Below are 12,973 nucleotides of genomic sequence, written 5' to 3' on the forward strand. Positions count from 1 at the left end.
TGGTTTCTTCATGGCGGAGGTAGAGGTTGTGTGGGCAGGGCCCAGTCTGTGGGCTCGCTGAATGTTTAGAAGAGTATCCTGTGGTAACTTGAGGATCTTTGGGAGAAAAGACTTAAAGAAAGTGATGGGGTTGGATCCCTACGAACCCTCTGATAAACCATAAATGCGCAGGTTGTTTAGTCTACTCCTATTTTCAGGGTTTTCAACTTGTTTCTGGAGCAAAGACACTTAAGAGTGGAGGGCATCCATTTTAGTATGAGAGGAGGATAAAGATTCAATGTTCTGCTCCACTGTCGTTACTCTATCTTCCAAACTCGACCATCTGTCAGATAAAGTTTGGATTTTAGAGTTAGTTTCTTCAGCAAATGGGCAGAGAGCTTTTATTTCCTCCAACAACAAGTCCAAGGACACTGAGGAAGGTTGTTTGGGGGAGAAGGAGGGTCTTTTTTCAGGCGTTTATTTGGTGCTTTATTACTGCCAGAGGTAGCTGCAATGGTGGAAGCCATGGTACCTTTAGGTAAGGTATTTACTGAATATTCCATTGAGGTGCAATATAGGCGAGTCTTGTAGCGAGTTGACAAGCTTTGTGACCTTGTCGATGAATGTGACAGAACCCTAATTAGCTTGCCCATGCACTTGAGCGGGAAGAACTGGTATTCTACCTCTTAATTCAAAGGTAGAAATATCTCTTATATAAAGACAACACCCCAAGACCCTAAAGGCAGACACAATGAGTATGTGCAGTAACAAACCCACAATTATATAACATGGGAGCACTACCGCAACATTTGGAACATCCTTAAGTGTGCACCGTCGTTTCACTCCTCCCTTCCCCTCCACTCCTTCAAATCATTTTCATTTAACAGCAGAACATTTCTTGTATTAACATCTCAAACATAGCTGAAGTTTGGTAAAATGAGGAGAGAACCCAGGACTTCACCCAGGAAACAATGTCATATAACAGCCTAACCGTACAGCCACCAACATTTCATGCAAGGAAAGCGCACAGTGGAAGATATCCGTACTCTCAACTCTCAAAGGCTATGCTCCAAAAGATGCTATAAACAGAGAACCAGTGACACTAATCACTTGCTTAATAAATTAGAAGTTGTCTCCTTATTATGTTAAACTTGTCTCAAGGTGTCCAATAAACATTCTCTTGCGAGGAAATGTCAGAGACGCCATTTAAAAATAGCAAATATATCCATAAAATTGTTGTTACGCTTATAACAATTAGCCATAACCAGTTTTGACAGTTAAAAGAAAGCCATGTCCAAATTTAAAAGGTGAAATCAGCTGGCAGTCTCCATGAGGCGCGCATCTAAAATGGTGGGCGTCCTGGTCACGAAGCCGCTCATTGAGAGAGATAAATCAAAATACTGCTAACATGCCCAATAGACGTTATAAAAACAGCTCCTCATGCGCCAACCAGTCAGAGGATGTCAGGCTGTCATTTGAAGGGTCCTGCAGGCGATGGGTACCTAGGGGCCTATTAGGATGGCGGACGTACCTGAGTCCGCCCGCCCCCTCCGAGGTGGAGGTACCGTCCGCAGGACCAGCGGCGTTCCCTCCCTCGGAATTAGAATGTGACCGCCACCCTGGCCGTCACATCCCATATAGTTAACATTGCGGCGGGTGCTGCTTGAAGCAGCACCCTCTGCAATGTTAAATATGCATGTTTTCCCTTTTCATGCACAAAGCAGCAGGCACCGCGCGGTGCCTGCCGCTTTGTGCATGCAAAGGCAGGAGGGTACCATAGGTACCCCCCATGTGCACCCCTCACCCCCATCACACCTGGGGGCCTGTAACGGGCCCCCAAACACAAAAGACCACATGCTTTTCCACGGCGGAAAACCCGCCGTGGAAAAGCATGTTTCCGCATGCATCCTAATATGGCTGGGGGTGTCTGATAAACACCGCCACCATATTAGAGCTTTTCCGCCACGGTCGGAAGGCGACCGCGGCGGGAAGGCGGCAGACGGTCTTCCCGTCCGCAGATGACCCCCCTGCCATCCTAATCTGGCGGGGGGTCTTTTCAATCACCGCAGCGGTGAATCCGCATCCTCCGGACCAGCGGTGGCTTCCGCCGGCCCGGAGGATGCGGATTCACCGCAATCCTAATCGGCCCCCGAGTTAGGTCCACCGTCATCATCGCCTCTGCCTCAGAGAGTCAGCAATCAGTCGCCATTACCCTCGGGCGTTAGCCACGCCCCCTGCACAAAAGCAATCCTGAGTGGCTTTTCTTCTTTCTATATGAGCTGCAGAATGCAACACCTGTAGAAAGAGGAAAAAACAAGTTGAAATAAAGATATTTTTCCTCGTTACACCTCATCTGGGGAGGCATACGATTTTGCTGCATTCCCAAGTTTGCAAGTCCTTGTAAATCTTGGAATGCATCAAAAACCATTAGAGTTGCGTGGAATACTCTCCGCAATGCTCATGGAACACGTCCCTTGCGCAGAGTAAGGAAATGCAACTATTTGCTCCTCATTGCCTTACTCCATATTTTTTAATTAATTCAAAGCGAAGCAAAGTGTTTTTGCGTGGCTTCATAAATCTGACATGAGGCTTGCATCACACATGACATTTGCATGGTGCAAAGGTGGCACAAGCCTCTCATAAATATGAATCCATATCACTAATTGTGAGTTGCAAATCGCTATTTACTACTATAAACCACAACCAAATGGGGATTTGGTAGTTATTGCATTTGCTAAATACCTACTTATTTTCTGCAAATTGCAGTGTCACAAATTGCTAATGTCACTCCGACAGTGTTTGATGACATCACAACCGGTGAGTACTACACCACATGCTCAGAACAGCCATAGAGAGCACACAGGAGAGGAGCTAAGAACTCTATCTGAGAATAACAGCATTGGCAGAGGCAAGAGGAGGCATTCATTTGTTATCATGTATGTATCAATTACATTTTTTATATGTGTGATGATTACTTCATTTGTGTACTCAAAATTACGTGTTTATCAATGAGTACTTGCTGTTCTTTATTTTTAGACCCCTGTGGATAAAAATGAAAATGGTTCAAAATACACTCTGTGCCTAACCCTCATTGCATCCTGACCCAGGGTAGGAGAGCACAGATAATACCTCATCATCTAAGTCATCATCAACAGAAATAGAGGGTGATCCTTTTCCATCTGCAATGCTGAGCAACATTGCCGAGCAAGTTAACAATTTCCTTGAAGTCTGTGGATTCACAAACGTAAACTGAGATGAAAGTCTAACTTCACAACTTTCAGTATTCACACAGGGCTTTTGGGAGTAGTAAAGTTAGACTTTTGTCTCAGTTTAACTTAAGGTTTGGTCTTAAGTTTAACTGAAACTAGACTTTTGGTCTCAGTTAAATTTAAGATCGAAACTTAAGTTAAACTGAGACAAAAGTCTAACTTTTCTACTTGTAATGCCCTTTGTGACTACCTTAAGTCATAAAGTTAGACTTTCGTCTCAGTTTACCTTTGTGAATCGGGCCCATTACGTGCACTGCACAACTAAGTGAGTTTGTGTGTAATATCATACCTTCTCTTGGTCAGAGTAAATGCATTGAGGTACGGTGTGAGTAGCATAGGAATCATGCCATTCACAGTGTCACGTACAACAGTAAAATAGATAACACAATGCTTATATATGTTGAATGGCAAATCCCCGTTTTCAATCTTCAACGAATGACTTAACTAGTAGCCATCCACCAGCAACTTCTCCTCTGGCATGGCGGTTGTCCAGATTCAGATCACAATTCAAGCACATGTACAAGTGCCATAATCTCTGTTATAAAGCATTTTAATTCCTAAGGACTTGTATATTTGGGCTGAGTTGATTTTTGCGATTCCTTTCAAGATAATCGCTCGCCGAGAAGGTAAGTAGATATGTACAGTTGTCAACATGGTCAATGGCTTGTGGAAAAAGTTGGTTCCTGTTCTGCAATTCTTGAAGTGTGTTTAGAAAGGCAATGTGGATGTTTATCATAGCATTAGGAAATTACAGAATTCTCTAGACAGGCACTTGTTTACAATCAACCCCATTTGATCGTAATTTGTGAGCGCTAAATACTATCTTACCATCATTCACAAATTACACGTTGTTAGTACATTGAATTTGAGATTTGTTATTTGTTATGACAGATAGAAAATATCACAAAATTAGCAACTTACTATTTTATCATTTCGCCATACAGTTTTTACAGATAGAAACTTTTAAACCCTTAGTTGAATGTTAATTTTGCAATCACAAACCAGTTTGCGAGTGTCTGCCAATCTGATAACCTTTAATACATCAGCCCCCGATCAGATGACTGAGTGCATAGTTGAATACGTTAGTGCGTGAACGAAATGGTGGGCACTCAGTAAGTGGAAAAGTGAGTAAGTAGTTGAATTTGTGAATGAGGTCACTAGCTTAAGTTGGTGAGCAAGTGAGGAAGTGACTAAGTGAGCAAGTGAGACAGCAAGTTAATAGTAATGTTTTTATACAAACATACATTCTTGGTAGGCAGCCATAGCTTCCACCCTGCTGTTTTCTAGTGATTTTCAGAGGTTTTGTTAACGTATATTATGACACTTTTATAGTTAGGCTTCTACGGGGAGCAAGAACATTGTCGTTCAGTTAACATGTTTAGACCTTTGCAACCTTACCTGGCCTCAGTTTCGAAAGGCTAACATGGATAGGAATTCCTATTGGCCAACATGTTTGCATGACTCAAGCAACTACTGAACGTTTACAAACATCCCTTTCACTGTCATAATACTTGATCCCTCAGTATAGATGAGACAACTGCCAATAAAAACTACTCCAGGGATTTTATTCAATTTTCAGACTCACTAGATATATCCTGATAGGGAAGAAACAAAATCTCCATATTTATTTTCTAGTTTCTCAATGTTAGAATCATATTCTGTATCATATTCTTCATCTCTCTTATTCTTGCTGAGTGATATCTATGTATAGTCTCATATCAACATTGAAACCCAATTTTCTGCTGGATGTAAATACTTGCCTTAATCAGTGTAGTGATATAGCCATGGCTATCATTGAAAATAATAATCCTATTGTGAGAAGTTGGCCTGATAGGTGATGTTTCCAATTCTGGAACCACCTATTATCAGACCAAACAATCCCTTATGGTGTCTGGTTGTAAGTCAACCTTATTAGACAAGCTATCCTAGGGGTAGCATGGACTAAGCAGCCTAAAGGCTTAACTTAAGAGGTCGTGTTAAGCGAGCTGTTTTACCACATACAATCCTGTAATATCAAATGAAAGGACACCACACAAGTATATATTATAAAAATATATGTGTTTATTACTAAAAACAATCCCCAGTATTCTTTATGAATAAAGGGGCACAAGCGTTAAATCAAAAGCACTGTTTAAACATACAAGTTGCACAATTATGGATGAGGGCGGGTGGCCACTCAAACCATATACTAAACAAGTGGTATAAGAGATGCCACTCGAGCAGTGGTTAGGCCTAGGGCCTAGGGAATCGCTGGGAGCAGTCAGGACAAGCAATGCTGAAGTCGGGAATGGCCCTCGGGATTCGGGAGATGTGCGGAAAGCGCACGCATGCACCAATGTTAACCAATGGTGCGTAAAAGTCATAAAGTTAAAGTTTAAGGACACTTCCGCTGGACCTAGAGGAACAAAACTTAACACACAGACCCTAGAGATGTGCACCAGTGTGGGAACACCGGCGGAGCAAAGTTACCTCACCCACAGGAAGTGGGTGCACAGGGTCGAAGTGGCGTCGGGTTTTGACACGCAGGCTCTTGGCGCTTGAAGCTGAAAGGGCTGCAGGCGGGTTAAAGATGAAGTGTCCGGTGGAGTCCAAGGGTGGACTCAAGTCGAAGGGTACCTGAAAGCAGAGGGGACAGAGTCTGGGTCACTCAGCAGTGACCAGGGTGGAACCAGGACGGAACCAGGCAATGTCGGGCGCAATCAGGTGGTCGTCGAGGAGCTTCTCTCCGCTGTCACGTGGGCTCTGGGGCATCTGCGACGTCCAGGAGCAGGTCACGATCTGTCCCACGCAGGCTCTCACCGTCGGTGCAGTCGGCTTCAAGTTTGGAGCAAACAACACTTGGCAAGAGCAATCCACGCGGGATCGGAAGATTGCTTCTCACTCGGACCAGGAAGGTCAGAGTCGGGGCTCCTTTTCAGGGGAGCTAGTGTGGATCTGGAGCAACCAGATTCACGAGTCTTCTTTGTAGTTTCGTCAGCACAGGGACCACTAGCCAGCGGGCAAGTGACCGGGCCAATGCGTTGAGCCAAATGGAGCAGAAGGGCCCCACGCAGCACTCGTCGAGTGTGGAGGGCTGAACTTCGGCTCAGGAGTAGCTCAGGGTGGGGGCTTCTCAAACCCCGGTGCACAGCTTCGAGGGTCACTCGTGGGCTGCACGGTCAGCGTCTCGTGGTCAATTCAAGATGGCGTGCCCCACGCTTCCGGTCGCCTCCACGGGTCTCAGCTCTGCAGGGACTGTGGATCGGGCTGTTGGAAGGCAGGCAAGCTTGATCTCGTCGATCTCAGTCGCTCGAGTTCCGGCGGGAACTGCAACTAAGTAGACATCGAGGGCTGGATGGTGCCTGCTGCTGCAGGGTGGTCACTCCTTGACCACAAGGGAGATTCTTCGGGCTTCCACGTTGAGATGGAGGTCCAAGGGTCCAGAGTTTCGTTTCTAATGTTTCTTCCAGGAAATCTGATGTGCATTGGCACTGCTCCCACTCTTATTCCAATCTGGGGGGCGTGATTACCTGCTAGGTCCCCCCCTATGGGTGGGACCCAGGAAGGGGGTGGATACACCCCTTTCCTTTGATCCAGGCCGCCCTGGCACGAGGGCTGGAGTGCCCCAGAACCGGTTTGGCCGGATTATGCAAGGGGCAGCCTTGTGCGCCCCAGGCAGTGTCTGGTTTCTTTCAGACCTCCCTGCTACAATCCACTATCTCCTGTCTGGAGGGTGGTGACACCCTCCTGTGACAGGAAACCCTTTGTCCAGGACCCATTTGGCCGAGTTTCGGTCGGCTGCAGGGGTCCAGACATTTGTCTGTGGCAGAGGCATCCATTTTGTGGATCTAAGGTCTTTGGAGAAATTAACCGCATTACAGTAAAGGAACATGTCTTACCCCTCTAGAGGGGTGGAATGCTATCCCCGTCGCCAGAACTGGCGAGGGGATAGTATTCCAAATCGTATGACACCTTACACGACATGTTTTGATAAAGCCAAACCAGAGTTGCTATATAACCGCGAGGATTATAAGGCACTTAAGAGTATATGGTATGGCATTATCCTGAAACAGCTTAGGGAGCTCAGCTCAGCTCATGCTAGAGCTCCATCTCACATGAAACCACGCACTCTGCCTCCAGGATTGATGAGGCCTTCCATAGGAGTGGCTCACAGGTTAATATGTGTCCAGATATAGGTTTAGATATAGGTATACTATATCTAAGCAAGGGGTGATTACACCACCTTACCCCAGCTGAGTGATCAGCCAGTTGTGTCAATTTAAGAACCAGCCAGGGGTGGCAAAAGATATGCTGCAGCCCCTGGTAGGCCTTGGTGGCCCCTATGCCCTGGGCACCTACAGTGCATTATACAGGGGCTGACAAGGAGTCCATTTCCAATTGTGGTATGTACCTAGGGTACATGGAATCCATTTTACAGAGAGAGCAGATGGCCTGGGGCCCTGATTAGCAGGGAACCAGGTCAACTAAGTCAAAAAACCAGCTAAACACAGGCAAAAAATCTGGGGTAACCATAGTCAGGTAGCCACCTTCCTACATAACCCCCCCCCAAACGAAAGGAGATAAGGCTATCCTTGGCCAGGTAAGCCTATATTGCCTGAGTGGCCATATAAGGAAGTACCTGCACTAGCATGGGTACCCCCTGTCTCATGGTCCACTAAGCAGTCCCTCACCCTTGGGGTATTAGAGGGTCTCCACCATAGGGAATCACTACCTTGGGTGTGTTTATGCAAAGTTAAAGGCTGGTTTGGATATGGAGTATTGAAGTGAGGCTCTACTAATTTAGGGCTTAGCTTCCTCCAATTATCTTCCACCATGTGTGCCTTTCTTTCTTCAACTGAGTTGCACTGTGCTCTCAGGGTCAACCTCTGGCTACCTAAAGCTGGAGGCTGGGTCCCTCTGTTTGGCTTGCTGGAGGGACAGTTCAGGTTTGGGCCCTTTGGGTCCCAGGTTTGGCTGTGCCCAACAGAATCCATCTGTGGGAGGTCCCTAACTGTTTGTAAGGGGGCTCCCTCAGGAGTTTTTAAAGTTTTCACCTTACTAGGGCTACTAGTTTTGGTGCACCTAATCTTTTGATGGGGGTGCTTTATTTGACAGGGGGCCCTCTGGGTCTCACTGTCCTTCTTGTCCTCTGCAGCCCTGGGCTGGCTAAGGCAAGGTAGAGAGGGGCAGGTTACCTGCTCCAGACTGGGTCCCACCTGAGAAGGGTCCACTGACATCAGAGGTTCTGTCAGGCTAGGCCCAACCACCTCTGGGGCAGTTCCTTCATCAGGGGTAAGATCAGTTCCCTGAGGAGGCTGATCCTGTCCTAAAGTCTGGTGAGGGGGAGATTTCTCTTCCTCCTCCATGCTCTCAGTTTGTGTGGAGTTATCCATCATTTCAGGTTTCACAACACACATATCAGTTTGAGTTTGGGCTGTGGCCCTCACAGCCCCAACAACCTTTTCAGGAGGAGACTCAGTTTGGGTTTCTGCTGTTATCATAACAGCTTTGCTATTCTGTTCAGGAAGAGCTTTTGCTAAAGATGGGGCAGAGAGTTTCTCAGCCCTACCAACCTTTTCAGGAAGGACATCTTGAATTGGGGCTGTAGCCATTACAGCCCCACTAACCTTTCCATTGGAATTCACCATTCTAGAATGGGTTTCCTGTTCAACCTCAGCCCAGGCTGAGATCTCTAAATCATTACCAAGTAGGCAGTCTACAGGCAAGTTTGGTGACACTGCCACTCTCTTTGGGCCAATGACACCTCCCCAGCTGAGACTTACTACTGCCATGGGATGATTTGTTTGGATTCCATCAATGTTTGTAACCTGGTATGTGGCACCAGGTAAAAGTTGCTTAGAGGGGACTATGCCATCAGCCACCATGGTGATGCTAGCCCCTGTGTCTCTAAAAGCTTCAACTTTCAAACCATTGATGATGGGTTCTTGTCTATACTTGCTCAAAGTATTTGGGCAAGCAGAGAAGTTGGCAAACCCCATGCCAGTCTCATATACAAGATCATTGGGTGATGGGGACCTGGATAGGCCAGGGTCCACCTGAGCTCCAACAGTAAACCCACCCAGATTCCTGGGTGTGCTTCCACTTCCTGGGGGATTACTGCTGACAGTAACAGGAGGTGTTGAAGCTGGCTTTGGAGGTATATTTTCTTTATTGTTATTCTTGGGACAACAGTTGTCTGTTTTGTAATGCCCAACCTGTTTACAGGCATAACAATAAGGCTTTTTCTCAGTTGAAGAAGTGTCTTGGGACCCACCCCCATTCTTGGAGTTTTGGGGCCCTGGGGAAGTCTTTTCTTTATTTTTATCCCCACCCTTATCTTGAGGCTTGGTAGACTCCTTCTTCTGGTTACTGTCCTGATTCTTAGGCCTAATCCTGGTTCTGACCCACTTGTCTGCCTTCTTTCCCAATTCTTGGGGAGAGGTCAGATCAGAGTCCACCAGGTGCTGGTGTAAGAGCTGGTTCTGACAATTACTTAGGATCTGCTCCCTCACAATCAAATTATACAATCCTGTAAAGTCATGTACTTTGCTGCCATGTAGCCAACCCTCCAGAGCCTTAGTAGCACAATCTACAAAATCAGTCCAGTCCTGAGTCTGTGTCTTCTGGGTATCTCTGAACTTCAACCTGTACTGTTCAGTGGTTAAGCCAAACCCATCTATCAGAACACTCTTCAGGACTTTGTAATTGTTTGCATCCTCATGTCTAACAGTGAGGAGCTTATCTCTCCCTTTCTCTGAAAAGGAGTACCATAAGATTGCTGCCCACTGTTCCTCAGGAACCTGCTGTACCATGCAGGCTCTCTCAAGAGCAGTTATCCACTTGTGGATATCATCCCCTTCCTTGTAGGGGGGCACAATCTTTGTCAGGTTTCTACTATCATAGGACCTGGGTTTCTCTTTAGGAATATTGCTGCCACCAGTGGCATCTAAGCCACACAATTTTTGCTCTCTTGCCAAGGCAAGTTTAGCTTGAGCTAAGGTAAGTCTAGCTTGACTCAGGGCCACCTCCTCTCTCTCTATTTGGAGTTTGACAGCCCTCATTCTAGCCCTATGCTCAGCTTTCTGAGAAGCAGTCATGCCTCTCTCTGATTCTCTGGAGGCACTAGAAATATGAGAGTCCCCTGAGGGAGATCTCACTCTTCTGTTGCCTGGGAGAATCCCATTGTGGGTTCTGGGGAGGTGCTGGCCCTCTCCATTCCCCAGTAGGTCCAAGTTGGCCTGGCTAAGCCTGGCAACTGGAACCTGGCTACCCCTCTGATCCTGATCTTCTAAGTCCTCAACTTCTGAGTCCTCCTCCTCCTCTTCTTCTTCCTCCTCATCTTCCTCCTGAGGGGGATCAGTTACAGGGGGGTTCCCTCCATCTCCTGTTTCTAGGGAAGCTTGCTTTGCCCTTTCTAAGTCATCCTGCTCTAGGATTTCTACCAGGATTTGGCAGGTGGGGCTTCTGCCCCTTTTTAACCCTCTTGCTTTGCACAAGGCAATCAAGTCTCTTCGGGTTAGTTTGTCATATCCAAAAGTTGCCTGGGTAGGGTCAACTGTCACAGGAGTAGACCCTGAGGCTTTTCCTGTGTCAGACATGGCTGCTAGTGAGGTGTAAGTGGTGCACTTACCTACACTAAGTGTTTTCCTACTGTACCTTGCTAGTGAGTTGTAGTCAGGGTGTGCTAATCCCTTTAATCTACAACTACTAAGTTCAGTAGAACTTAATATGCTAAGCTTTTGATTTAATGTACCTAGAGGTACTTGATTTGATCTTTCAATTTGATACAAAGATTGCAATGGTAAAACAACAGCAAGCTCAAATCCGCACCGCTGCTCACCAATGTGAGAAGTTGGCCTGATAGGTGATGTTTCCAATTCTGGAACCACCTATTATCAGACCAAACAATCCCTTATGGTGTCTGGTTGTAAGTCAACCTTATTAGACAAGCTATCCTAGGGGTAGCATGGACTAAGCAGCCTAAAGGCTTAACTTAAGAGGTCGTGTTAAGCGAGCTGTTTTACCACATACAATCCTGTAATATCAAATGAAAGGACACCACACAAGTATATATTATAAAAATATATGTGTTTATTACTAAAAACAATCCCCAGTATTCTTTATGAATAAAGGGGCACAAGCGTTAAATCAAAAGCACTGTTTAAACATACAAGTTGCACAATTATGGATGAGGGCGGGTGGCCACTCAAACCATATACTAAACAAGTGGTATAAGAGATGCCACTCGAGCAGTGGTTAGGCCTAGGGCCTAGGGAATCGCTGGGAGCAGTCAGGACAAGCAATGCTGAAGTCGGGAATGGCCCTCGGGATTCGGGAGCTGTGCGGAAAGCGCACGCATGCACCAATGTTAACCAATGGTGCGTAAAAGTCATAAAGTTAAAGTTTAAGGACACTTCCGCTGGACCTAGAGGAACAAAACTTAACACACAGACCCTAGAGATGTGCACCAGTGTGGGAACACTGGCGGAGCAAAGTTACCTCACCCACAGGAAGTGGGTGCACAGGGTCGAAGTGGCGTCGGGTTTTGACACGCAGGCTCTTGGCGCTTGAAGCTGAAAGGGCTGCAGGCGGGTTAAAGATGAAGTGTCCGGTGGAGTCCAAGGGTGGACTCAAGTCGAAGGGTACCTGAAAGCAGAGGGGACAGAGTCTGGGTCACTCAGCAGTGACCAGGGTGGAACCAGGACGGAACCAGGCAATGTCGGGCGCAATCAGGTGGTCGTCGAGGAGCTTCTCTCCGCTGTCACGTGCGCTCTGGGGCATCTGCGACGTCCAGGAGCAGGTCACGATCTGTCCCACGCAGGCTCTCACCGTCGGTGCAGTCGGCTTCAAGTTTGGAGCAAACAACACTTCGCAAGAGCAATCCACGCGGGATCGGAAGATTGCTTCTCACTCGGACCAGGAAGGTCAGAGTCGGGGCTCCTTTTCAGGGGAGCTGGTGTGGATCTGGAGCAACCATATTCACGAGTCTTCTTTGTAGTTTCGTCGGCACAGGGACCACTAGCCAGCGGGCAAGTGACCGGGCCAACGCGTTGAGCCAAATGGAGCAGAAGGGCCCCACGCAGCACTCGTCGAGTGTGGAGGGCTGAACTTCGGCTCAGGAGTAGCTCAGGGTGGGGGCTTCTCAAACCCCGGTGCACAGCTTCGAGGGTCACTCATGGGCTGCACGGTCAGCGTCTCGTGGTCAATTCAAGATGGCGTGCCCCACGCTTCCGGTCGCCTCCACGGGTCTCAGCTCTGCAGGGACTGTGGATCGGGCTGTTGGAAGGCAGGCAAGCTAAATCTCGTCGATCTCAGTCGCTCGAGTTCCGGCGGGAACTGCAACTAAGTAGACGTCGAGGGCTGGATGGTGCCTGCTGCTGCAGGGTGGTCACTCCTTGACCACAAGGGAGATTCTTCGGGCTTCCACGTTGAGATGGAGGTCCAAGGGTCCAGAGTTTCGTTTCTAATGTTTCTTCCAGGAAATCTGATGTGCATTGGCACTGCTCCCACTCTTATTCCAATCTGGGGGGCGTGATTACCTGCTAGGTCCCCCCCTATGGGTGGGACCCAGGAAGGGGGTGGATACACCCCTTTCCTTTGATCCAGGCCGCCCTGGCACGAGGGCTGGAGTGCCCCAGAACCGGTTTGGCCGGATTATGCAAGGGGCAGCCTTGTGCGCCCCAGGCAGTGTCTGGTTTCTTTCAGACCTCCCTGCTACAATCCACTATCTCCTGTCTGGAGGGTGG

Source organism: Lissotriton helveticus, chromosome 3_1 (genome assembly GCF_964261635.1).
Source record: "Lissotriton helveticus chromosome 3_1, aLisHel1.1, whole genome shotgun sequence".
NCBI lineage: Eukaryota > Metazoa > Chordata > Amphibia > Caudata > Salamandridae > Lissotriton > Lissotriton helveticus.